The sequence below is a fragment of the Trichosurus vulpecula genome, chromosome 4 (genome assembly GCF_011100635.1).
Source record: "Trichosurus vulpecula isolate mTriVul1 chromosome 4, mTriVul1.pri, whole genome shotgun sequence".
Taxonomy (NCBI): domain Eukaryota; kingdom Metazoa; phylum Chordata; class Mammalia; order Diprotodontia; family Phalangeridae; genus Trichosurus; species Trichosurus vulpecula.
In genome coordinates this window covers 161,945,612-161,972,761 of record NC_050576.1, presented here as the reverse complement: position 1 = coordinate 161,972,761, position 27,150 = coordinate 161,945,612, and the positions used below count along the sequence as shown (strand labels likewise).

Here is a 27,150-nt window from a genome sequence, read left to right as displayed (position 1 = left end):
CTAACCCAGATCCTTGACTGCTAAACTTTTTCCAACTAACTATTGTCCTGAATATGTCTAGTAACTGTAGGGGATGGAAAGAAGAATAAGAAAGAGTAACATTGACAATACAAAATCAATCACATTTGGCTTTAAAATTTTGTTTGTATACATTTGATTATAAATAAGTTTTACTATCTTATTTCAATATGCTTCTGCTTGAAATTTATAACATTTCCCAAAAAAGTAATAAACTTAAAGGCCTGCTCAAGAGGAACTAAAATTATCCATCTCTCCTACTCTAGGGGCTCCAGTGTGACTGCTGCTCACTACATGTTAGAGATGGGCAACACAACCTCTCAGATTAATTCAAAGTATGTACCCAAGAAAGCACATGTTCTTATGACTATTATTTATCTCCATTTAGGTTTTATAAATGGCTTCCCTGACTGAGCTCAAAATAAGACTCAAATCTTTAAAGCAGAGGTGTTTTTTTACAATGTTGTTTAGCCATTATCTTATCATTAGCTTATTATCCATTTGGATAAAAAATTAGCTTAATAATCATGAACTTCAGTTTCAAAAGTCTTCTTTCTTATAGCTCCTGCTTTTAATTGAATAAACGAATATTTATTTCTAAAGAGAATTTTATTAAATGTTACAATTGACCAATTAAACAAGAGATTGAAAATAAAGGTTATACTTTTAAAAGTAAAGCTTCTTGTCCTTTTTGAAAAATCAAAAAGTAGTTATCTTTTGTTTTTACATAACCTTTATTTTCAAACAGCTCCCTCTTGCCTCCCCTACTGAGACAGCATCCCTTGAAACAAAGAATTTTAAAGAAAAAAAAAGTAGTTTAGCAAAATCAACCAACGTATTAAATGCTCTAACAACATAAGCAATATCTCATACCAACAGTCCCCTACTGCATGTAGGTTAATCTTAACACTGGATACTATTCCTTGACTGGGAACTTCATATAACAAGGACAGAATCTATTCTTTAATACAGAGTCCATTACTGTGATCATTTTTAAAAAATATCTGTATAGACAGAAAGATATTTTTTTTCTATTTTGTGTCCTTCCAATGTATCTCTCTCATTCCTGTCCAAGAGAACTATCCCTTACAATAAAGAAAAATAAGGGGGGAAAATCTGGCAAAACTAACCAACACTTGACAGTCTGACATTTGCAGTATTCCATGCCCATATTCTCCTCTTTCTATAGTGTTGTACTGCATAGCTACTCAAATATTTAGTCAGGCAATAAGCATTTGTTAGGCCCCTTCTTATGTGCTAGGGGTACAAAAAGAGGCAAAAGAAGTCTTTGCCCTCAAGGAGCTCTTTTTCAAAGAGTCTGGCTATAGGATGCAGAAGAGCTATAGGATGATAGTTATTGGGGAAGGATCAAGTGAGGGATTGGGAAGATGGGCATATTTGCAGATGAGGGAGACAGGCATATTTGTAGGTAGTAGGGAAGTAGCCATTAGAGAGGGAGAGACTGAAGATAAGTCAGAGAGTGGGGAAGACAGAGGAGGCAATTTGTTGATAGAGACAGTATGAAATGGAATCATTAATTCAAGTAGAAAGGTTTACTTTGGCAAGAAGGGTCACCTCATTATGAGAGACAGGGTGAAAGAGGAAATAAGAGCAGAAGTCATCTGAATGATATGAAATGAGGATGAAGGGAAAACAGAGAGCTCATAATTAATGGTTTCATTTTTTTTCCTGCAAAATATGAGGCAAGGTTTGCAGCTGAAAGAGTTGAGGAGGGATGAAAAGATTTAGAAGAGTTGTGGAAACAGGGATAGTAAATTGATAAGGGAGGTGCAGAAGGATTGTTTCTTGGCAGTTGGGGTGCAGTTGAGGTTTAGTGAGATTATATTTAGTGATATAAGAAGTGAGTGCTGAGTAAAACTGAATCACCCACTGACCACCTTTAAATATATATGGTAACTGTAACCCAGCAAAATAGTAAATCCACTGTCAATTAGCCATTCCTATAGGAGCATTTCAAAACCATCATTTTGTTCTATGGTTTTAAATTTTTCTGACTAGCTTTTAACAGAAATATTCAACTCTAAGTAAGTGTGATATAGAAGAAAGGCCATATATTTGTAGTTAGAGAACCTGAGTTCAAGTCCTCACAACTTATGTGACATTGGTTCGACTTTTCTGCAACTCAAATTTCTTCATCTAGAAAACAAGGAAATTGGGCTCAACCATCTCTAATGTCTCTTTCAGTTCTAAATCTTTGATTCCCACAAAGGGAACAAAGAAAAAGGAAAAGACCTCTTATGTACAAAAATATTTAGCAGCTCTTTTTGTGGTGCCAAAGGACTGGAAATCGAGGGGATGTCCATCAATTGAAGAAGAATGTCTGAATAAGATAGGGTATATGAATATGATGGAGTACTACTCTGCTGTAAGAAATGGTGAAGGGAATGGTTTCAGAAAAACCTGGGAAGACATGTAAGAACTGATGCGAAGTGAAGTGAACAGAACTAGGAGAACAATTTACACAGTATCAGAAATACTGTAAAGATAATTAAGTGCGAAAGACTTAGTAACTGATCAACACAATGACCGACCACGATTCCAAAGGACTCATGACAAAAAATGCTATCTACCTCTAGACAGGGAACTGATGGCTTCAGAGTGCAAACTGAGGCATATTTTTTCTTTCTTCCTGTTTTTTCCTGCCCTACCCCTTAACATGGATAATGAGGAAATTTGTTTTGCATGATTTCATATTTATAATGGGTTATCTATTTCTTACCTTCTCAATGGATGGAGGGGGGGAGGGGAAAGAAGAGAACCTAGAACTGAAAAAAATAAAATTGAATAAAAAACAAAACCAAAAATCTATGATCCTATGAAACAGAAGAATGTACACTATGGATCAATGGAATCTTATCAAATGCAACACTTAATTGCAAATGAAGTACTGTTTCTACCCCAAGATTTAAAAAAAAGCAAAACAGGGGAATATGTACATCTGTTTATACTTTCAGAGGTCAAGCCTTCATTTGTATGTTGAGTGCTAAGAGTTAAATAAACTCTGATTTGATGAAGATTTTGGACTGATTTTATTTAGTGCATTGGGTATAGTATAATATCAAACAAATTCAACCTACATAGCCAGAACATTTTGCCTATCATCAAGAAACTTTTATAGAAAACTTATAAACCTTTCTTGAAAACCTGACTTGTAAAGGCATTATAAGAGAATACAAATTATGGTACCCAAGAGAATTGTATTTTCTCAAGCACATTTAGCAACTGAAAGAAAATGAAAACAAATTATTAGTCTAAATACTGGTGTCAATCAACAAACATTTAATAAGTGATTATTACGTGATAGGTGCTAGAGACACAAATACAAAAAAAAGAAAAAGAAAGAAAAACATTCTCTGCCTCAAGGAACTTCTATAACTCTGATGGCACTGTACCCCTGCAAACAAAGGCAGAGATTTATAAAAGGAGAGAGGGTTGAAAATTTTTGTTTGCCCTGTTCTTTGAATTAAAATAATATGGACAAATCAAAATATGTTTTAATGCTACAGAAGAAGTGGTTGGTTTTATTTGTTTTTAAAGATAATGAACTAACATCCAATTCTGGTCAACTATAACAGAAACGAAAGGAAAATAAAAAATGAATGGTAATACAGTAATTGAGTTAAGAAGACAGCTACTACTGGTAAGTCTCCTGGGACTGTTTTTTTACCACTCACTGCTGAAGTCAGTACTTCAGAATTCAGATAAGATAGCTTTATTCTTCTGCTAGAATTTCTAAATGACCTTAATGACATTCATAAAGACTCAGAATACTTAAATGAATCATTAATCTTCATGACTAGGGTAACTTTTCAGAAATGTATATAGAGTGAGGCCTATGATAAACATTCAACTAGAGCATAAAACAATTCAGAAAAAAGAAGCTGTTTCATACTCCTCTTTTTATTACCTATTCTGACATTACTTGTAATAGATTCAGGAAATAATGATTTGCTCTTGCCTGATAAAATATAGTACAGATTGTGCAAAGAAACAGGAGAAAAATAGATCAGAGGTTCTTAAACGTTTTTGTGTGTCATGGATGCTTTGGAAGTCTGGTGAAGCCTATTAAACTCCTGTTCAAAATATTTTTAAATTCACAAAATAAAATGCATGGGACTACAAAGGAAACCAATTATACTGAAGTACAATTATCAAACTACTAAAAAAAAAAACCAAGTTCACCATCCCTAGGGCAACAAAATCTACAATTGGTTATCATATAATATAGGCAACAAATTATTATTCATTCCTTTAATTTTATGGCTCAAAGTAAATCTATTATAATTGTTAGGGATACAATAACAGCTTCTTTAATCATTCCTGATGCTACAAAAGATTTTCAATTTTGAGTATTTTCAACTTCCCAGAGCAAACACTAGTCTTCATCTATACCATAACCTTCAATTTCTCAACCCCTCAATTCTCTCCAGCTCTCACTTTTGAAGTAGTCACTGTCTCCTCTTATCCCCATCTTGACCCACTGGTGAACCAGCTGAACTCTGCACTGTCCTCTTGAATCTCTGGGACCCTAAATCTTATCACCATCTGTGCTCTGCCAAGCCTAAGCCTTGGATCACTCCCACTATTTGCCACCTTTGCTTCTAGACATAAAGCTAAACTCAGGTGGAGAAAATCACACAATCATCCTGAGACCACTACTACAAATTTAAGTTACACAACTTCAACTGGGTCCTCACTACTGCTAGGCAATCTTTTTACACCTCTCCCTTATCAATTCACTATGTCATTCTCCACTGCAGCTCTTCCAAACTTTTTTTATCCCTTCTTAAACCTCCCATGGCTCCCCTTCTCTGCAGCTTTTATTTTACTGAAAAAAACTGAGGCCATTTGCCAAGAGCTCTCTTCTCCCCTCATCCTCATCTCATATCATTTAGATGTGTTTTGCCAATATCTCTTCCTTCAGACTATCTCATATAATTGAGATGGCTCTTTTCCTTGTCAAGGTAAATCACTCTAGATGAATATGTGATTCCATTTCATACCATCTTCACACACAGACTGTCTCCTCTATCATCACTTATCTCCAATCATTCCCTGTCTACAAGGTGCTTCCTTATAATCTACGAACATGCATGTTTTCCCCATCCTGGAAAAACAAAACATAACAAAATAAAACAAAAAAACCCCACTTGATCCTTCCACCTCTGCTACTGGCCCATATCTCTTTGGCCTTAGTGGCCAAAGTCCATGAGAAAGTCATTTACAAATAGGTGCTTCCATTTCTTCTCCTTCTGCTCTCTTACTAACTCTCTACAATCTTGCTTCCAACCTCATCATTGATGATTCCCAAATCTACCTATCCTCTCCAAACCTTTCTACTGACCTCTGAATGGGATGGTGAAGCCCTCTCATGGAATTTGGATCTCAGCCTTTCTGCGAGTTGAGTGGAATGAATGGGGGTGGGGACCTTTCGGCATGGCTCATGGCTTCTGAGTGACAGCTAGGTCTAAGTTTCAAGTTACAAAATCACCTGAACCATGTCCTTGCCGTCTTGGGGATGGAGGGGGTGGGGGGGAAGAAAATCTGGAACTCAAAATTATGTAGAACCGAGTGTTGTAAACTAAAAATAAAAAATCTCAAAAAAAAAAAAAGGAAGAGAGGAAAAAAAAGTTTGGCATTGGCTAAATTGTACTTGGGGTAGTAGATTTCTGTGAAATTGTGAGCCTGAACTCCACCAATGAGAGTAAAAGACCAGTGGTGGTGGTATTGTTTATGTTAGAGTATAAGGCAGGGTTCTGTCCTCTGGGCCCAGCCTCTCCCTGCCTCAATTTCCCGGTTCTTTGTCTAGTTTTTCGTGCTCAGATTGTAAGCACACCTCCCAGCCAATGGTGTGAAGGGTCAGAGGTGGGCAGGAATTCTCTTGTTAGGTATAATTATTGGTGCTTTGCCCCTTGTAAAGCACCTCCCTTGCTAGATCTGTTCTGGCAGAGGATGCCCCATTCTCGAGAACTGAATAAAATTTATTTCTGTTCCCACCCTGAGATGGCTCCTTATTATAAATTTAATTGGTGAGGGTCTTTCATCCCACACACTACCCACCCTCAACTTTCTAGTCTTCACAGACCTTGCATGTTGCCACATACTCTTCAATCTAGTGACTGGTCTCCTGTTCCTTGAACAAGACACTCCATCTCTTAGCTCTGGGCATTTTCTCTGACTGCCCCCATGCCTGGAATGCTTTCCTTCCTCCTACTTTCTTTCCTGACTTCAATCAAGTCTCCCCTAAAATATTATCTTCTACAGGAAGCCTGTGGCAACCCCATCTTCATTCTAGTGCCTTCCCTTTTGTTGATTATTCCTTATGATGTATCCTGTATATAGTTTGTTTGTACATAGTTGTTGGAATAATGTTTCCTCCTTTAGACTGTGACCTCCTTTATGGCAAGGGCTATATTGCCTTTCCCCACTGCCTGGAACATAGTAGGTACTTAATAAATGCTTACTGACATGTCCTTGTCCCCTTGAATATCCTGACATTCTAGCTTATGAGATCACAGACATAGTAGCAAAATGGACCATAGATTATATCTATACTCCAACGTCTTTGTTTTACAGATAAAGACATCAAGGTTTAGAGAGATTAAGTGATTTTCCCAAGGTCACATGTGTAACAAGTATCAGAGCAAGAATTTGAACTCAGTTCCTAAGATTCCCATTTTATCTCCACCTTCATTCTACCTATCAACACACAGGGATCAATGATTATATCCTTTATTTGACCATCACCCAAAATTGTTCCACCTCTGTTACCCATAATTCAGAAATTCCTGTCACCGTAAGTTTATAATCTTTGATCTCTCCCTGTGTCTCACCACTCCTTAATCTATTCTTCTTTTTAATCCATCCTAGTTCCATAGAACCCTTCTTATAATTGTAGTACATAACACCTGGTTATGTACAGTTCTGGTCTGTATAGCTTCAATCCTATGGTTGACAAATTCAATCACTCACTATCAGCTGCACTGTGAATTCCTTACCTTGTCCTCTTTTAACACTGCCAGTCTTATCTCACCAAATTCAAACTCTGGCTTAGATTCACAATGTGCCCTGCTTCTATCTACCTATAATTAAATGTCTTAGGAGAGAGTACAACTCCACTGACTGCATGTACAATAAATTTATGTTACCTAATTTCAAATAGTCTTCTCAACAATTAAGCAAGGTCTTTATTATCCTGATTGACTGTATCACAGTGTGTACAAGTTATTATAAAGCTTCTCCCCTCTCCTCAGACCCACTCTACGTTAGAGCCAAACTGACCTATTATATAGACAACATATTCCTGTATAAATGATCTACCAATACTAGCCTCCACACTACTCCTTACAGAGGACACTCAATCTCCAGATTCTAAGCATTTTGACTAATTATCCCCCAGGCCTGAAACTATTTCTTTCCTTATCCTCACCTCTTGGCTTCTTTAAAGTCTCACCTTCAGCAAGAAATTTTAGTCCCCCCTTATCTACCCTCTCTCTAATTTCTTCCCTTTCCCTTTTATTTCCTAGTTGAATGAAGTGCATTTCTGTTTAATTGTGTATTCTTCCAATTTAGATGACAGCAAAGCACAGCCTATCTTCCTTGTTTGTATAAACTTGCATACTAAATCTGAAGTAACTTTCCCTCCTTTCTCTTTTCCAAGTCCTTCCAACTCACCTTAATATTTTTCTTCCTCTCTCTGTTTTCCTTTTAAGATCACCAAAATGTAACAGAACCATTTCAAGGTCCTCTATCCAATTTCCTCTATAACCCCTAATGGTACTGGGATGCAAAGAGGACATATTTCTATCTTTTTATGTCTGTCTTAACTCCTGCGTTTGAACTTCAATTTTTTTCTACACAACTCTGATTTTCAACAGGAATACTTCAAAGTTCTCTATTCGAGTAATGTTGACCTCAAACAGAAACAGAGATTACTCAACTTTAAATAAGCATCACCATGTATCATATAGTGATTTAGAAAACTATTAATATTTTTTATGTTCTACTTTATTTATTTTGTTAAATATTTCCAAACTACATTTTAATCAGGTTCAGGCCACACTCACATATGGCTTTGTGTTAGATACTTCTGCTCTAAATGATAATAATGACAATTATAGTAAAAAACTAAAATTTATATGTGCCAGATACAGTGCTAATATTTCATTTGACCTTTACAATCCAGTGAGGCAGGTGGTACTATTATTATCCCCTTTTTACAGATAAGGAATCAGCAAGTCATTACATGACTAGCCTAGAACCACACAGCTAAATTTGATCTCAGGACTTCCCAATCCTAGGTCAGCTACTTTATTCTTCCACAGAACAGAGGCTGCCAAATCTTGCTAATTCTTACCGTGATTCTTTGGTATTTGAATTCTTTCTGGCTCCCTGAAGTATTTTTTTCCTTTGATATGGAAGCTTGGATTCTGGCTGTAATTTCCTGAAAGTTTTCATTTTGGGGTTTCTTTCAGGAAGTGACTGATTCTTTTTATTTCTACTTTGTCCTCTTGCAGTGAGAGATCTGGGCAGCTTTACAAAAAAAAAAAAGACTACTAGAAACATACTTAGGCTTTCTTTTTTTGGTTATATTGTTCAGGTAGTCCAATGATTTTTAAATTTTTTATGTCTCCTTGTTGTTTTCCAAAGGCAGTTGGTTTTGGTTTGTTTTGTTTGGGGGGGGGGGCAGGGGCACGGTTAGATGGCTCAATGAATAAATTCTGGGTCTAGAGTCAGGAAGACTTGAGCTCAAATCAGGCCTCACTAGCTGTGTGACCCTGGGGCAAGTCACTTAACCTCCCTTTGCCTTAATCCACTGGAGAAGGAAATGGCAAACCACTCCAGTATCTTTGGCAAGAAAATGCCAAATGGGGGTCATGAAAAGTCTGAAATGACTTAATAACCACCACCTCACATTATTTCCTATTTTCAGTTTTTTGTCTTTGTTTTAATATCTCTTGCTTTTCACGCATGTAATCACTAGCTTCTCTTTGGTCCATTCCAATTTTCAAGAGTTTGTTGCTTCAGCAAAAATTTATACTTCTTAGGCCAACCTGTTAATTCCTTTTCCAATTCTTTCTTCCACAGCTTTCATTTCTTTCACAATTTTCCCACTAGCACTCATTTTATTTGTAAGAACATTTTAAAAGTCTCTTTTAAACTCTTGGTTCATCTCTTCCAATAATCCTAGTTGAATCTGTGCTTAAGATGTGGTATATTTGGGGGTGACGGGAGGGAGCTTTGCATGTAGATGTTTTAGAGTCATTTTCTTCTTCTGGGTTTGTGTCTTGAGCACTCCTGTCACCCTCACAGCTTTTGATGGCAGGATTCTTTTTATGTTTTGCTCAGCTACTTCCTCAACGACTAATTCACCAGCCAAAAATTTTGCTTCCCTCTTACTGATGGGTACCACCATCCTTTTAGTCACCCAGGTTTGTAACCTTGGGGTCTTCAACTCCCCACTATCACCAGACATATGTATCAACTGCTGAAACCTGTTGTCTCTTCTGTAGAAATTGAGTGAACCACAATGACTCCATCTCATGACATCCTGGATCTAACTCAATTTCCTTTCTATTAAATTATGGGTCTATTCCAATTTCTGTCTTGTGACAAAACTTTATTGCATTGTTTGAACCTAGCACCATGTGGCTGAGAAGCTGGACCACCTCTACTATGAAGGAAGATGCTGTTTGAATCCAGAAAGGAATACTGCTGAAGTGTAGGAAATGATGAGCTGGCTGATTTAGAAAAACATGGAAAGACTTGGACTTATGAAGGAAGATGCTGTCAGCCTTCAGAGAGACAGATGACAGGAGGAAATAAGCACAGTATGGTTTTACATATATAAGTCTATAAATATCTATGTATATGTGTATGTGTATTGTATGTATATATACATATACACATACATATACACATATACTCACATATATATGTGTGTACGTATATATGTGTGTATATCTGTATATGTATGTATGTGTGTGTGTATCTCCATGATTAATTGTAGCCTTCTTGGGGGGATGGGGGAGAGGAAATGAATAAAAGAAAGCAAAGACAAGCTGGGCAGCTTTGAAAACAATGTATAGTATTTATTAGATAGGTTTTCTTGAAATGGAAATTTTTTTTATATTGAATCCTCTCTTATGGTCTGCTGTGTACATGGCAATGTTTTTTTCTTTTCTCATTTTGTATTTAAGTGCAAAATTAAAAAAATTACCAAAAAAATTTTTTAAAAAAAGAATGAATCAGGAGGAATGATGATTAAAAAGAAGAAGAGAGGAAGGAAGGAAATAAATTAGCTATAAACTCCTCCATTTGGTCCAAGATACACAAAAAGAACTGCCAGAATCCTGCTATTTCATGTAGTGGTCACAAACCAGGATAGGTGTAAGGCAAAGTATAAAACAACTTAATTGAACAGTAGGTGGCAAGACCAAAGCGCTGCCAGGAGTGGCAAACATAAAAACAATGAACAGAGCCAGAACATCAGCAAGAGAAAGGCAACACAAGAGGACCTACTGCCAGCAGGGGACCAATTTAGAGTAGTGCTCTGGGTGGAACAACCAAGGGCTTTAGCTGGGAAAAGAGACAGGGCTAGACCAGTATGGGAGATTATACCTCACCCATCCTATAGGCTAGACAATTCCCAGAGAATGTAGGGCCTAATCTTAGCTACCAAATTAAAGATCAAGCAGGTCCTACTCACACCAGCCAGTAGTATAGGAACAGAGCTTGAAGGAAGCAAAAGCCCTCAATTCAGAAATGGAGGAAGGGGATATAAGTAAACAGAAGAAAACAAAACACAATGAAGAAATGCCTTAGCTTAAGAGAAGTCCAAGGGGTAAATTCACAATAAGAGAGTACATCCACATATTCAAGTAGAGGCTCAGGGAAAAGCATGTATTGGTCAGTAGAACCACCAGAGTATCTAAAATAAGATAAACAAAAATGAAATTTTACAGAGAAAAAAATATAGCTAAAAAAAGAATGACAAGAAAAATTGATAGCTTAGACCAGACAGTGGTAAACCTTACCCAAGATCTGAATTCTCTAAAAATTAGACCAAAATAAACCAAAATAAATGAAAACATGAGACAACAAGAATGCTGGAACAAAACCAAAAGATTTTAAAAGAAAATTTAAGATATATAGTATCCCAAAAAAGTGACCTGCACAAAAGGTGGAGAGATAATCTAAGAATTATTATACAATCTGGAATTCATAACCAAAAAATCCTTACATACTGCATATCAAGAAAAAATAAATAAGTATTGCTCAGATCTCTTACATCCTGAAGAGCAAAACAAAAAATATGAAGATTCCACCAATCATCTCCTGAAAATGAAAACTCTGAAGAACAATAGAGCCAACATCGAGAGCTTCTAAGTCGAAGAAAAAAATGTTGTAAGTGGCCAAAAATAGATTTCAAGTACTAGAGAAGCACAGAACATAGGCAACTATCAATATAAAGAATAGGAAAACTAAGAATACATTATTTGAAAAAGCAAAAAATAAAGGCTTATACCCAAGAAAAACATATTTAGCAAAAGTGAGTAAAACACTTTAAGAAAAAAAAAGGACCTTTGAAAATGAGAAAATTCATTCAGAGTAAGTGTAAGGAAAGCAAAATAGTCTGATTGAACAGTAGGAGGCAAGGCCAAAGCACTGGCCAGTGTGGCAGACCTACCTAAAAACGAAGGACAGAGCCAAAGTATCAATAAGAAAAAGGCAAGAGAGAACTCAATCTTCTGGAGTCAAATTAAATGCTGGGTGGGTATTTAAAGCTTTATACAACTGTAATATTAAAGAAATGGGAAGATCTTTCCGGCCCATTAATAGGCCTATATGACCAGCTGTGAGCTTGGGCCCAGCTGACTGTTGTGATGGAATCTGAGTGACATGGAGCCCATGATGGGAGGAGCTTGCCGAAAGGGTGGAGCACGAAGTGAGAGAGTGTGGCAGAGCTGGAAGAGAGCAGAGCAGAGCTGATGCAGAGAAGCTAGCATGAGTGAGAAAGGGAGGAATTTTGCCTAGGGGAGTTTGTTTATGAGGAGGAGAAACAGAGGGAAGGTATGGAGATGTTGGTGCTTCCTGGATTGGTGATATGTATGAATTTCTTTGTCACCATGGTGGATTTGGCTTTCTGGTATCTGAATAATCTTTGAGGAACAGTCTGTTATATTTTGTGATTCTACCCTGGAAATACGTCTGCACATTCATAGCAGCTGCTGTGGTTATCACATTGACTACATAACTGGGTCATTTCTTATGGTAACAAACTTCTTATACTTTACTATCTTCCATGCACTCTATGGTCTAGCTCCACTACCTTACTTGCTGTCCCTCACACATAATGCTCCATGTCATGGCTCTGTGACATTGAAGCATTCCTGACAGGCCAGAACTGAGTGGACATTTTGAAATGAAAAGCACACAAGAGAAACATGGGAAAAAAACCCCAACATATTTAATTAATGAGAGGCACAGAAAACTCAAATGTCCTCTCAGAATCTCACTCTCTTCAAGATTCACAGGGAAAGTTAATTAAGACAGGTAAAAGGTGTAAAGGTGATTTTCTTGGATTTTGATGGTCTTCGGAGAAGAAAATAGAGGGCCACTATTCTGTATGGTTTTAGAAGAAGGAAATGAAAGAGGGGCTATACTGAGATGGAAAGGAGGAAGAAGGGGAAGGAATCCACTAGCCCACATAATAGGGTTGAAACATAATATAGAGTATATGAACATGAAGCAAGGGGTGGGGGAATGACAGATACGCTATGAAATTCACTTTCATCTAAACACAAAGATCACATCACAAATATATTAAATTCGATAGGAATACAGTAGGGTACAAAAAGTACAGGGTAGATGAAAGAGAAATCATAATTTAAACAAATTCCAACATCAGAAGAGAATTAAACTTGAGGGAATTGAAAAGACAGAACCAAAAAATAATGCTCAGGAATCAAGAAGAAAAGGAGAAGCAAAGATGAACTCAAGTAGGAAGCAAGTAGGAAGATGCTGACAAACTATTTTACCACCTTCTTCTTTGTAAAGAAGGGGGCAGAAGCAAAGAAAAGATGGAATGAAATACACAAAAAGGTGGTAGAGAATGGATACTGGAAAATTCTTCCCATATCTTCCACCAACTAAAAATGGCACCCAGAGAATTCTCCTCATCATTTCCCACCTGGTGACTTTCCTAAATGTCATCATCTCAAGAAATTCATCATTCTGCAAGAAGAAATCAACTCAGAAACTCACACCTCTTCAGTTCATTTCCTATCCTGGCTGCATGACATCATCATGATTCTGCTAACAACTTTCTGCTACCACAGATCTGATTTTCAATTTCTTTTTTTTTTTTTTAACATGTTGTCTCCCTCATTAGATTTCGAACTCCTTGAGGGCAGAGACTTTGCTATGCTTTTCTTGCTATCTCCAGCACTGAGTGAAGTGCCAGGCACATAGCAGACACTTAATAGATGTTTGCTGACTTTGATACAAATAAATAATAATTATGAGAAAAAATATGAGATAATAATTATGTGAGAAAATTATATCCAATAAAGGGCCTTTGAAGAAATTAAAAAAAAATTTAATTCTAAAGAATTGATGGGTCAAAGAACAAAGTATAGAAACCAAAGGATATTTTAGCAAAGAAATTTACAACATAACATACCAAAACTGAAGGAATGTAGTAAAAGAAATCCTTCACAGAAAATGTGTATCACTCACTAAATGCTATCATTGTTCATGCCCCCCCCAAAAAGGAAAGAGATCAATGAATTGGGGATACAAGTGAAATAATTGGAAAAGTAACAAATTAAAAACCTTCAAGCAAACACAAAAGTAAAAATGCAAAAATCAAAGACGAAATTAACAAAAATTGAAAGAAAAAAATAATAAAACCAGGAGCTATTTTCCATTAAAACAATAATTTTAAAAATAGAAAAGAATTGCCTACTTGAATTTTTAGAAGGGAGACAAAACCTGAAGTGTTCATATCAAAAATAAAAAAGGGAGAATTCATGACAATATACAACAAAATAAAGGAAACTGTGTCAAATTATTTTGCTCAATTAATGCCAAAAAACCCCTTACAGCCTAGATTAAAGGGATGAATTATTATAGAACTATAAAACAGCCAGCTAAAATAAAAATAATTATTTAAATAATCCTATACCAGAAAAATTGAACAACCCATAAATGAACTATCAAGAACTTTTTAAGGGCAGCTAACTGGCACATTGAGTAGAGCACTGGCCCTGGAGTCAGTAGGACCTGAGTTCAAATCCAGCCTCAGACACTTGACATACTAGCTGTGTGACCTTGGGCAAGTCACTTAACCCCAATTGCCCTGACATCCCCCCTCCAAAAAAAAATTTCAAATGCCATAGACTTACAACTGAATTCTAGTAAGCATAAAAAGAACATTTTAAAAGCAAATATATGACATATTTAAAATATCATGTGGCATAAAAAAATTGGATTTATACCATGAACACAGGGTTGACCCCATATAAGAAAAACTATTAACATGTCAAAAACCAAAAAAAAAAAAAGACAAAACCCAAATGATTGCATCAATAGACACTATTTATGACAAAAATCTAAAACCCATTTCTATTAACAAGAACAAAAACTAGAAGTAGTTTTCCCTAACATTCTAAGTATAATCTATCTAAAACCAAGGACATTTGTGTAATGGAGAAATAAGAGAGTGCCCAATGTTTGTCTACACATTCCTTCCAAAGAGTTCCAAGGGGTGAAGCAAGAATGTTTGTTATCAGCACTATTTAATTTGGTGCTAGAAAGCCTGGCTATTGTAATAAGACAAGAAAAAGAAATTAGGGGAATAAACACAGGAAAGAAAAATTAGCATGTGGATATTCCACCTTCCATATGTCTTGAATGGTCATTCCCCTCACTACATTTCTTGAAATTCCTGGTTTCCTTCAAGACTCAGCTCACTTGGAAAGAGAACACACTTATTTCCCTGAGCTATTGGTACCTTCTACTTTAGCGTTACGATGTATCTATTTGTATATATCCTTGTAAATAACTGTTCTCTCTCTCTCTCAATCCCTCCCTCCCTGCCTCCCTCTCTGTCACTCTGTTTGGTCTAAGTTCCTTGAGGTCAACAACCATTTTGCTTTCCTTTTTGTCCTCACAGCCACTGAAAGGGACTGAGTCCATCAGCAGTCTATTCTTGCTCACACTTAAACTCAGGTCAGGAACTTTCAGGGTTCAGACCAGCACAATAATCAGACTTTATCCTACATCACACCACTTTTTGGGAACACTGAAAGGTGGCAGGTCCCTCGTCTGATAGGTCCCTGAGATACTGAAAATACAACACTCAACATCTCAAGAAATCTGCGGAAGAATCCAAGATGACAAAAGCTAAGTTCAGACATTCCCCCAAAGAAGTATGCAGAGCCTGGCCCTAACGTAGAGTCTGAAGTTAGGAAATAGTCAGGAAAGAAGAGCAAACAAAAAGAATCCTACTGTAAAAAGAAATTGTTGAGAAAGGAATGCTTAAGACACAAACCCAGAAAAAGAAAATGATTCCAAAATATCTACAAGCAAAGATTCTCCTAAAAAAGTTTTTAAAAAAATAAACAAATGGGAGAACTAGAGGGGAAAAGGAAAAAGAAATGAGAATTATGAAAGTACTGGAAAGGAAATAACAGCTTCCAACTTCTTAAAATTAAAATGGTCCAAATGAAAGTCAAGGGTCCTACGCTGTATACTGAGCAAATATGGAAGGAAACAACAGCTGTGTGGTTCTGACCCCAGTGGGAGGATTGGAGTCTCAGATTCAGCCCCCCAGACTTTGTTAAGTGTAAAGAAGTGTTTATATTTTGCTTTTGGGGGAGGTATGAAGGAGTTTCTAAATCACTTGATGAAATTATAGGGCACTAGCCACTGCCTGAAACATCAGATATACTCCCTGGGGACATTAAAAAATCAAAAGCAAACTCTGAACAGTTAGTTATTCCTGGCAATACAGAGCCAGCTCTTGAGAGCAAACAGCTTTTTGCCTTGTGAATCTTCAGAGGAGATCGATTTCCTTCTCCTCCCTCCCCACAACTAGCTATAGAAGCTTGCAGCTCAGCAACCTGTCTTGTGAAAAATACTGTCAGGTAGAGAGCAGGTCCCTGATCTAGCTGCAAAGCTGAAGTGAGATACAGAAAGAAGCCCAGGGAGCTTAGCAAAAGTAAAGAACAGAATGAGCTCAGATAAGACATTATACCTGGAGGGAACAGTGAGGATGAGTATAGACGACAGGGACCTGCAGAGCCAGAAGTATGAGTTGTCTTGGCCAAGTACATTCCCCTAGATATGTGCCTCTTTATTCATGTACTGTGTGTGTGTGTGTGTGCGCGCGCATACCCCTTTTCCCTCCTACTAATGCTGTGCATATATGTGGGAGAGTATGCTCCAGATGTATGAGAAAAAACTTTTGTTAATACTATTTAAGCCATGTCAGTTTGTTTTACTTGGCTGACTATTAAAGGTGAATGCAGGAATTGGGGCTCATGAGCTATAGCCTCAGAGAATACCTTGAACCTGGGGAAATCATTCAATAGGAGAACCACCCTCTGAATATCAGTGGGGAAGTAGAGCCCACAGAGGACACTACATACACAGTAACTTACAACAATGTAAATGAAATGATCATCAAAAGGAAACTGAACTTTGAGTAAAGGAAAAAACAAAGAAGGTCCTGGAAGAGATAAGGAAACTAGCCCTCTTTCCTTACAACAGAGAAATGTGGTAACCTACTAGGACAAATTACAGTACTTATTATAAGATACAGGCACACAGATCTAAGACTGAGCATTCCCACTGGCCTTTCCAATTCCCCTCAGATACAGGGCTCTTGAACATAAACAATGTCAGACAAAGTTTCTGCACTGGATGTTTCTGCCTGTTCTTCTTTTGTCACAGAGATTTCGGTCTGGGGCCTGAGTGGGAAATGACTGTGATGTAAATACAAAAAGAACCAATGAAACTTTTTTCAAAAATCATACAAACAATACTGACCAAGCTTGTCCCCTCCTCAAAAGAGATGAGTAAATGCACCTCCTTTCCTGCTTTGCAGTCATGGAGAACTAATTATATAGATATGCAATACCACATGCAATGTCAGCCATGGAAGAAGTGTTCATTTGTTTTAGTTGTTTTTTTCCTTGTTTCTTATCTATTCTTTGTTAAAAGAAGGAGGTGTCTGGGTACAGAAATGGAGGGAGATATATTCAGAAATGAATATTAATATATAGAGAAAAAAATATAGGTATAAATAAAAGACAAATAAAAATCAAGTCACATAAAACCTGTTTAAAAAAATCAAAGAAGGAAAAAAAAAAGGAGTCCAAGATGATTTTAAGAGAGTCAGGATGGTACCAATGATTAAAAATGGTGTGGGGCAGGGGAAGAGTCTTGAGGAAAATCCAGGTATTTGGTGGGAGGCCTAAATGATAAGCTTTTTAAACATAATGTATCTGGGATAATAGTGCTATACTGTAGTATTCTAATACATCTCATTGAAATTAATATGCTGTTTAGTTATTCAGATTGCAGCCCATCCACATCTGCTCAGCTTGTGCAATGTCAATCCACATCCTCCCATAAATCTTCACCTTAATGTCCACTCAGTATCTAGCAGGTCTTTCTCTCATTCTATTCACATTACCTGTATACCAAATAAATATGTAGATTGTTCAATGGTTTGCTCTTGTTCTCACTATATGACATAACCACTTCTTCCTAGTCATACATTTCTATGATGACATCTTCTACTCTGCTTATTCAGCTTAATTCCTCATTTGTAATGTGTTATAGCTGATTTATACACATAATGCACCTTTTCTCTACTGACATTTAGATGATATTTAACTTCGATTCTTAGGAGACTAGAGTATTCCATGATTTGAAGCCATACAACTGCACCAAAAGACGAATAATATTAAGAAAATGATCTTTTGTTTCAGAGAGAAACTTCAGATCTGAAAGACTGCCTCTAGGAAAATGTACAATTTAGCTCACTTTCCTACTTTCTTCCATCTATTCAATTCTAATTCCATTCAGTTCATGGTCCATTTTTAGTGTCTGTCATAGACAGATGAATGGATATCGATATATAAATATATATAGATATATGTACACACATATATACATCCATGTGGATATGTGTGTACATATGTAAGTATATCTATATGTATATACACATGCATGCACATACTTCTATGCTTTATGGGTTCAGCCAACTGCATTATCAAAGTCTGAACAATAGACATTGTTGAGCTGCTTGGCACTTCCGGGTTAGAAAGTTAAACCAAACACCCAAAGGATTGTGGATCTCATTTGGAAGGCACTTCAATACTCTAAGGCTCTATGAAACAGCACAATACGATTTGCAAACAGGATCAACTTGAAGACAATGACATATAAAGATTCTCTCTTTGATCTATATTCTATCTTGGATCTCCTCCATAATAGTGACAAATACCTTTAGAGATGCGATATTTGTTTAGTGCCTCCCTTCCTGTTAAGAATCAGAAGTTTGATGAACAAAGTTACCTCTGTTGTTAACAACTTGAGAGAAATATTATATGATTTTAGCAGAAGCACGGAAGACACCTTTCTGGAGATATATCTTTTAGGGCAGCATTTTGCTTCATCAAATACTTCTTTATAGTCAACAAAAAATAAGCATGGTGAGGCTTTATAATTTCTATACCTTTCAGGCAACTACATACTGTTGTAACTAAAGATGTGATCCAATATAGAATGGCATTTGCTTTCAAGGATGCCTTCATTCTTGGGGGGCAGTCAGGTGACACTGAGCCTGGAATCAGGAAGATCTGAGTTCAAAACCAACCTCACTTACTGGCTGTGAAAAACTGGAAAGTTAACCTCAGTTTACTCAACTGTAAAAATGGGATGATAATAATACCACCTACTTCATAGGGTTGCTGTGAGGATTAAGTGAGATATTTGCAAAGTGCTTAGCTTAGTATCTGGTACATAGTAGGTACTATGCGGAAAAGTTTATGTAATTGAGAATGAGTGAAAAAAGTAAAAATGAAAAATGAAGGAAAAAAATTTATGAAGAGCTTACTATGCACAAAATGCTATATCAAGAAGTATCTCCAAAAAGGCTGCTTTCCTGGACTATAGCTATGGCAGTTGTGTTAGAAGCAGAATCAGGAGTCTGACAAAGGAGGAGCTTGGCTACTGCCCAGGTTGACTTGCCTTTTGATGGCAGTTGGTTTTGGTGGGGATGGCAGGCCCCTTTACCACAAAGGTAAGTAAAGATATAGGTATATGCTTATATTCTCTAGATTCCTTTATTTTTTTTAAAATTTATTTAATATATTTAGTTTTCAGCATTGATTTTCACAATAGTGATAAAGGCATAAAGAGTGATATCATTAGGAAACTGGAAATTAGGGGAGCGTGGAAAAAAAAATTACCTGTCAGATTTATGGATAAAGGGAAGAGTTTAAGACCAAACAAAAGATAGAAAGGATCATCGGAGGTAAAATGGGTATTAAAATGTTCTAAATAACTAATAATTACAGAAATGGAAATTAAGGCAACTCTGAGGTACCACCTCACACCTATCAGATTGACTAACCTAACAGAAAAGGAAAATGACAAATGCTAGAGACTACATGGAAAAATAGGGACACTAACGTACAGGTGGAGTGGTAAAGCAGTTCAGCTATTCTGGAAAACAATTTGGAACTATGACCAAAGGATTATAAAAATGTTGTAGCCCAACACTACCACTACTAGGTCTGTATCCCAAAGACATCAAAGAAAAATGGAAAGGACTTATATGTACAAAAATATCTATAACAGCTCTTTTTGTGGTGTCAAAGAATTGGAAATTGAGGGGATGCCCATGAACTGGGGAATGGCTGAATAAGTTGTTGTATATGATTGCAATGAAATACTATTGTTCTATAAGAAATGATGAGCAGGCAGATTTCAGAAAACCCTGGAAAAACTTACATGAAGTAATGCTGAGTGAAGTGAGCAGAATCAGAATATTGTACACAGTAAAAGCAACATCGTGCGATGATCAACTCTGATAGACTTAGCTCTTCTCAGCAATACAATGAACCACAATTCCAAAAGACTTGTGATGGAAAATGCCTCCCACATCCAGAGACAGAACTATGGAGTTTGAATGCAGATCAAATCATACTATTTTCACTTTTTTGTTGTTTTTTTCTTTCTCATGTTTTTCCCTTTTGTTCTGATTCTTCTTTCACAACATGACTAATGTGGAAATACATTTAACATGACTGTACATGTATAAACTATATCAGATAGCTTGCTGTCCTGGGGAAGGGGAGAAGGAAGGAGAGAAATTTGGAACCCAAAATCTTACAAAAATGTATGTTGAAAACTATCTTTACATGTAATTGGAAAAAAATACTATTAAGTGGGGGGGGGGGTGGTTAGAAGAGTTCCAAGGTTATCTATTCCAGAGGGGTGGAACATGCCCACACTGACCCCCACCCCAGACTCCACCCCACCCTAGCCCCATATAGCCAATTGCACTCCCCACTGCTGCCCAAAATAGATTAAAATTTAATCTAGAAATATTTAAAAAATTTTAAATTCACCAAAACATAGGTAATCTTACATTTTAAAACTAGGTCAGCATGTAGCTCTCAGGGATCCTTATGTAGGGATTAGTGCCCGCTGTTTCTATTTGAATTTGACAGCATTTCCAATAATTAGTTATCCAGCTTCTGAGATGTACTGGAGCCAGCTCTAACTAGTTTATGAAAAGAGATTTTTAAATTTTCATTATGAGCAATTACACCTCAGAAATTGACAATGATCATAAATCAGAGAAGGGTTAGAGACAGTTTATTAACGTCTAGAATTTGAAAAAAAAAGTGTTACTTCAGGTTAAACTTCAAAGTGTGTTAATATCCCCCCTCCTCAAAAAAAGAACCTGATTATTAAATATTTATCAGGAAAAAAAAAAGAAAGAAACGATAAAGGAGATAGTCCAGAAAAGCCTGGGAAGACTTGAACTGATGCAAAATGAAGTAAGCAGAACCAGAAGAACACTGAACACAGTAATAGCAATATTTTAACAATAATCAACCATGAAAGACTTAGCTACTCTGATCAATATAACAATCTCTGACAATTCCAAAGAACTCATGATAAAAACTGCTATCCACCTACAGAGAGAGAACTGATGAACTCTGAATGCAGACCAAAGAATACTTTTTCCCCCACTTTGTTTTTCTTGCTTTTGGGGGTTGTTTTTTTTTCCAGCATGGCTAATAAGGAAATATGTTCTACATGACTGCATATATAATGGGTATCATACTGCTTGCCTTCACAATGGGTAAGGGAGGCAGGAGGGAATTTAGAACTGAATTTTTTTCAATGTCTATTTGTATACAGAGCACAATGTTGGTTATCAGTTCAATATGGGTGATAACATTACATACATAGATAACTAAGTACAGACCTTACAAAAGGTCTGTGATAGGGTCACTGGGGAAGAAGGATAAAGGGAGACTTCATGGAGGAGATGGAGCTTGACTTTGGATTTAAAGTAACTCAGCAGGAGAAGCCCAGGAAGAAAAACATTCAAAGCACAGATAAGACATGGAAATGGAAATGAGCAGGGAATAGTCAAGAAACAAAGAGTAGCCCAATTTGGATGGAGTGTGCAAATGGGATGAGATGATCTTTAAGGTCTTTAGCTTGAAATATATGAAGAAGAATAAAATAAAGCTGGAAAGTTAAGGATGGTACCAGATTGAATGATGGTTTCAATGTCAAAGGAGTTTGAATTTTATTTGGGAAGTACCAGGAAACCACTAAAACTTTAAGCAGAATAGTGATATGAATAAAAATACATACACAAGGTTGACTAGTTTGGCAACACATGGACAGACTGATGGCAAGAAAGAATGGTGGTTGAGGACCTGTTACACAGTTAAAACAAAAAAAGTCCAGGAAGGCAGTAATTAATGGTGGCCTAGGGAAGTAGAAGTAAAAATAGAGGATTTTAAAGGGGACAGATTTGTTTTGAAGCAAAATTGAAGGCAACTGGTAACAGTTTGGCTACAAGAGGTGAGCAAGAGGGAAAATCAAAGATCAATCAATGAAGTGTTTATTAAGTGCTTACTATGGGTTAGGCACTGTGCTCGACACTGGGGGTATATAAAGATCTAAATAAAATAGTCCCTGTCTTTAAGGAGTTTCCATTCTATAGGGAAAGGTAATACTACATATTTAAGCATACACAAAATAAATACAAAGTGGCAAGCAAGGGGAAGGAGGCAATCAATAGCTGTGGGTGAAATCAGGAAAAGATTCATGTAAAGGATGGAGCTTTAAAAGAAACTAAAAATTCTAATAAGCAGAGGTGAGAAGTGAGAAGGGAGGGCATTCAAAGGATGCATATGGACAATCTGTTTAAAGCTACCCAGATGGGAGATGGGATATCCTAAGTGAAGATAGCTTGGCTAGACTGTAGAGCAAATAAGATTGCAGCCAGGCTATGAAAGTCTTTAAATGACAAAATAAGAGTTTGCATTTGATTCTAGATGTATTAGGGAGCTACTGCAGTTTACTTAATAGGAGATTGATACAGTATGTTCTCCCTCCTCATCTTCACTTTTTATCTACAACGGTATCTTCCTCAACTCACCTCAAATGCTACATTCTTCAGGAGTTCTCCCTCGAACCCAGTCTCCCCTTTTCCCTCTAAGATTATTTTTTATCTATTCTGTTTGGATCTTGTATCACCTTTTTTTAATTTACATTGTGTCTCTCCTATTAGAATGTCAGCTCCTTGATGTCAGGGTCCATTTTTTACTTTCTTCATAGCTCAAGTGTTTACCAGTATCTGGAACACAGTAAGCACTTAATACATGCTGGCTGAAAGGTCAGAGTTATGCTTTAATGATATTTTGGAAGCTGTGTGGAGGACAGATTGGAGAGGGGAGAGACCAAAAGCAGAGAGACCAATTAGGAATCTATCACATTAGTCCAAACAAGAGGTGATGAGAGCCTGACCTAGTGTGATGACTGTGTAAGTAGAGGGAAGAGGACAGATGAGAGAGATGTTGTGAAGGCAGAATCAATCAGATTCAGCAATTGGCTGGATATGGTGAAGGACTGGGGGGAGCAAAGGGTTGAGGATAAGTCCAAGGCTGCTGGGTGACTGCCAAAACTGTAGTAGATTCAACTGAAATAGGATGGTTTGGGAAAGGCTAGAATTGGGGTGAAAGGATAAGAAGTTTCATTTTGGACATTTTGAGTTTTATATACTTATAGGATATTCCATTCAATATGTCCATTAAGCAGTTAATAATGCAGGATAGAAGCCCAAGAGAAAATACAAGGGCTAGATAAATAAATTTGGGAGTTGTGTGCTCTGAAATGATAACTAAACTTAGAAAAGTTGATGAAGTCACCAAGACAGAATGTAGAGAGGAAAGAGCTCAGGACAGAGCCCTGGAGGCACCCAGATAGGAGGTGGGATATAGATAATGAACTAGCAAAGGAGGCTGAGGAGAAGAAGCAGTCAACTAGAAGAAGTAGAACAACACAGCATCACATAAACTCAGAGAAGAAAGAATAATCAGAAGGAAAGACTGGTTAACCATTAAAAGATAACAGCAAGATTTTGTTCATGAGGCTAGGTGACTGGTGGTACTGATGGAAATACCCAAGTCATAAAAAGGAGCAAATTTATATGAAATAATAATCAGGTGGATTTTGGCCATATAGAGTTTGAGATGTTAGTAGGACATCTAGTGATGAGAATCCTGTAGATGGCTGAAGATGTAGGAGAGGGCTGGAGATATATTTTGGAGTCATCTGCAAAGAGTTGAAGCCATGGAGTAAGCACAATGCAAAGAGTAGAAGGCTAAACACACTGTTTATTGATTTAATGAAACTGTCAATGAAGAGAGTTGAATTGAAACGAAAAAGCAATCATTAAGCACATATAATATGCCAAACTCTGACAAAGGCTGGGCAATACAAATACAAATAAGCAAGACAGTCCTTGCTCTCAAAGAGTTTGCGTTCTAATAGGAAAATGTAGGGGAGTAAGAGTTGGAAGGGGTGGTAGAATGACTATGAAGAGGTGGCAGTGGTTTACAGATGGCTAGGAAGTGGCAAAGTGGGCCCAGGACTAGACAATATAAAACCTTATCTTATTATCAATTCTGAGCCATAAGTCCTAGGTGCAAGAATTCAAGTTCTGGTGAGAGAATGATAAGAAGGGGGCAGGTGACATGGCTTGGAGATGGTTGGAAAGAGAAGAAAAGGCCAAGAAAAGCCTACTGGGAAATGCTCACCTTAAAGTGACAAGAGGATGAAGAACCGCAAATTAAACAGAGAAAGAATATTACAGTGGTATGAAAAGAACCTGAAGTGTGGTGTTTATAAAACCTTTGGGGGTTGACTACTTTTGGTCAAGAGTTTCAAATGATAACAGAGAGTTCAAGAAGGATAAGGCCTGACTCTAGGGGCAAAAAAAAAAAAAAACCACTGAATTTAGTTTTAAAAATTCTACTGATGATCTTTAAGGAAATACTTTTAATGGAGAGGCTGAAAGGGGATAAGGAAAAACTGACTGGTGAAGAAGTGAAAGTAGTGAACATGGACAACTTTTGAAAAGAAGTCTGGTAATGAAGTGAAGAGATGGGATTGAAGGTTCAAGGAAAATTATTTTTTAGAATTAGGGAAAGCTGGCTATTTTTGGTATTGGTTGTGCTACCACTGGGACACAAGGTCACCTCTTAAGTACGCTGATGGGCAGATGGGAAAGATCCAGGGGAGATAGAAATATTATAGATACATGACAGAGGAGATAACTGCTGAAAGCAAAGTCCTGACAGGGGCAGGAATTTAATTAGACCGTGGGTTGAGATAGTGGAATTATCATTAGTAGGGAAACATTTTCCTCTGTGACCAGAAGAAAAAGAGAGTAGGTCATAATATTGAGAAGTTTTGAGGACTGGTAAGTTTTGATCTGAGTTGATTTGTTAAATGGAGGAAGAGAGTTGAGAGTGGTCCTTTCAGATGTTCAAACTCTAGTTCTAGAAAATGTCAAAGACAAAAGGGTAAGTCAAGGTCCAAGGTAGCAGAAACCCCGGTTTTAAGAGCCTAAGGGGAAAGAATAGCAGTAGCAGAGGCAGCATAACAATATATCTAACAGTCAGAAGAAGTGGATTTGAATCCTAGTTCTACTCTAAGACTTTGGACAGACCACTTCTCTGGGCCACAGCTTTCCTTGTTGGTGAAATGGGAAATTGGGCTAGATACTCTTTGAAGTTTCTTTCAATTATGAAATTCTGTTCCTTAAGGGAAAAAAAGAATACAATTTATATATACAATAAAATATAATTTAATTCATCAAATATTTTTTAAAATTTCTACTTTATACAACATTTTTTAAAAAGATGCCTCTTCACTCTAAGATCCTCTATTAGCCAACAACCCACACATATCATTCAGAAAATGTACTAAGCTCAAAAACAAAGCTCCAAATAAAGATACTATAGATAAACAAAGAACTGGGTGCTGTGGAATATAATGCTATGAATTTGCAAAGGAAAATCTCTTTTTATCATGCTACATAAAAACCTCTACAAGGATGCTTTAGAGAAGGCTTTGGAAATTTGGCCTCAAATATTTACCTGGTTAGGAAAAAACCATTGTTATATTGTACCAGAAGCAAACGAGACACACCACAGAGTATAAGTTTTAAGTGGAGAATTTATTAGCCAGCGGCCATTGGGGTACGGCACCACAAATAAATGGCAATGTGTTGAAGCGAAAGGGTAGTTTATGTAGAGAATTTACATGCCAAGTCACAGGGTGGTCTGGGGGTACAGGAACAAAGGTCCTGGCTGATCAAAGATTCAGTCAGGTTATTGTACTAGTGGGATAATCTCATTTACATTCCTTGGTGGAGTCACGGAGCCCCAGGGATATCTGCTAGAAAGGGTCTGCCAGGTTATCCTTCAGTGGGATGGTCCTATCTATTGACATTCCTTGGTGGAGTCATGGAGTCCCAGGAGGTTTGCTAAATGCCAAAGATATCTGAGTCCATTCTTTTTGGGGGTGCTTGTCAGTAGCTAGGGGTTTCTCAAGGGTTCCTAATTTTCCTTGTACTACAGTTATATCACATGGATTTCACCAATTAATGAAAATATGACTTGTGAAGTTTTTACTCTCATGGGTAAGTATTATTTCAGAGAAACAATTTAGCTGCCCTCTCTCCCTTTCATATAAATTCATTTTGATAATGATCTAGTTCTTGTGAACTTTTGATAACTGCAGGAATGCAACAATCCCTGCAAATGAGACTCACAGATTAGTTATACGAGATATTTCACTTCCTTCAAATGTAATTAACATCTTGCAGACTACTCATTTTCCCCCAAACATTCTTCAATGTAGGTTCAAAACAGTGCAGGATGAAGATTCATGGCTTGCATACTCCTGGGTAAGTCGCTTAACCCCACTATACCTCAGTTCATCTTTAAAACAGAAAAACTAAGTTTAATGGCCACCAAAGTTGCTTCCAGCCCTAAATCTACGATCTTCTATCAGTAAAATTAATTTCAAAAATGCAGGACTTATAAAACCTTATAAAAACCTTCAAAGATCAAGGTATGTAAAATGACAAAGGGGCAGAAATAAAAAGATTACAATACAATTTCCATTTAATAGATATTTTGGATTAAAGCTTCAAGTGTGGACTTGGATTTTTGAAAAACAAATTACGGCTTGAACATGTCTAAATATACCAAAACAATTCCAACATGTGTACATCTTTTTTATATGGTAAGGTAATGATGGGAAAGGAAATTAGTGCAAAAGTAGAATAGTTAGATGGAGAGGAGTAAAAAGGGGATAGAGTTAAATTTGCAACAAAATTATTTCAAAGAATTTCAGCAACAAAATTAATGAGGCATTTTCAAGTGGAAAAGAATTCTAAATCAACCAAAAAGTGAATGTCACAGAAATTAGCATTATAGATAATTAAATCAAGAGTCCTTTGAGAATTGTTACCAGGAGCAAGGCTGT

General features: G+C 36.8%; 1 protein-coding gene across 1 annotated transcript in view; it reads right to left on the bottom strand.

Annotated features, from left to right (window-relative positions):
- Positions 1-27,150, bottom strand: part of ASH1L (ASH1 like histone lysine methyltransferase) — a 185,054-nt gene that overhangs the window by 134,906 nt on the left and 22,998 nt on the right.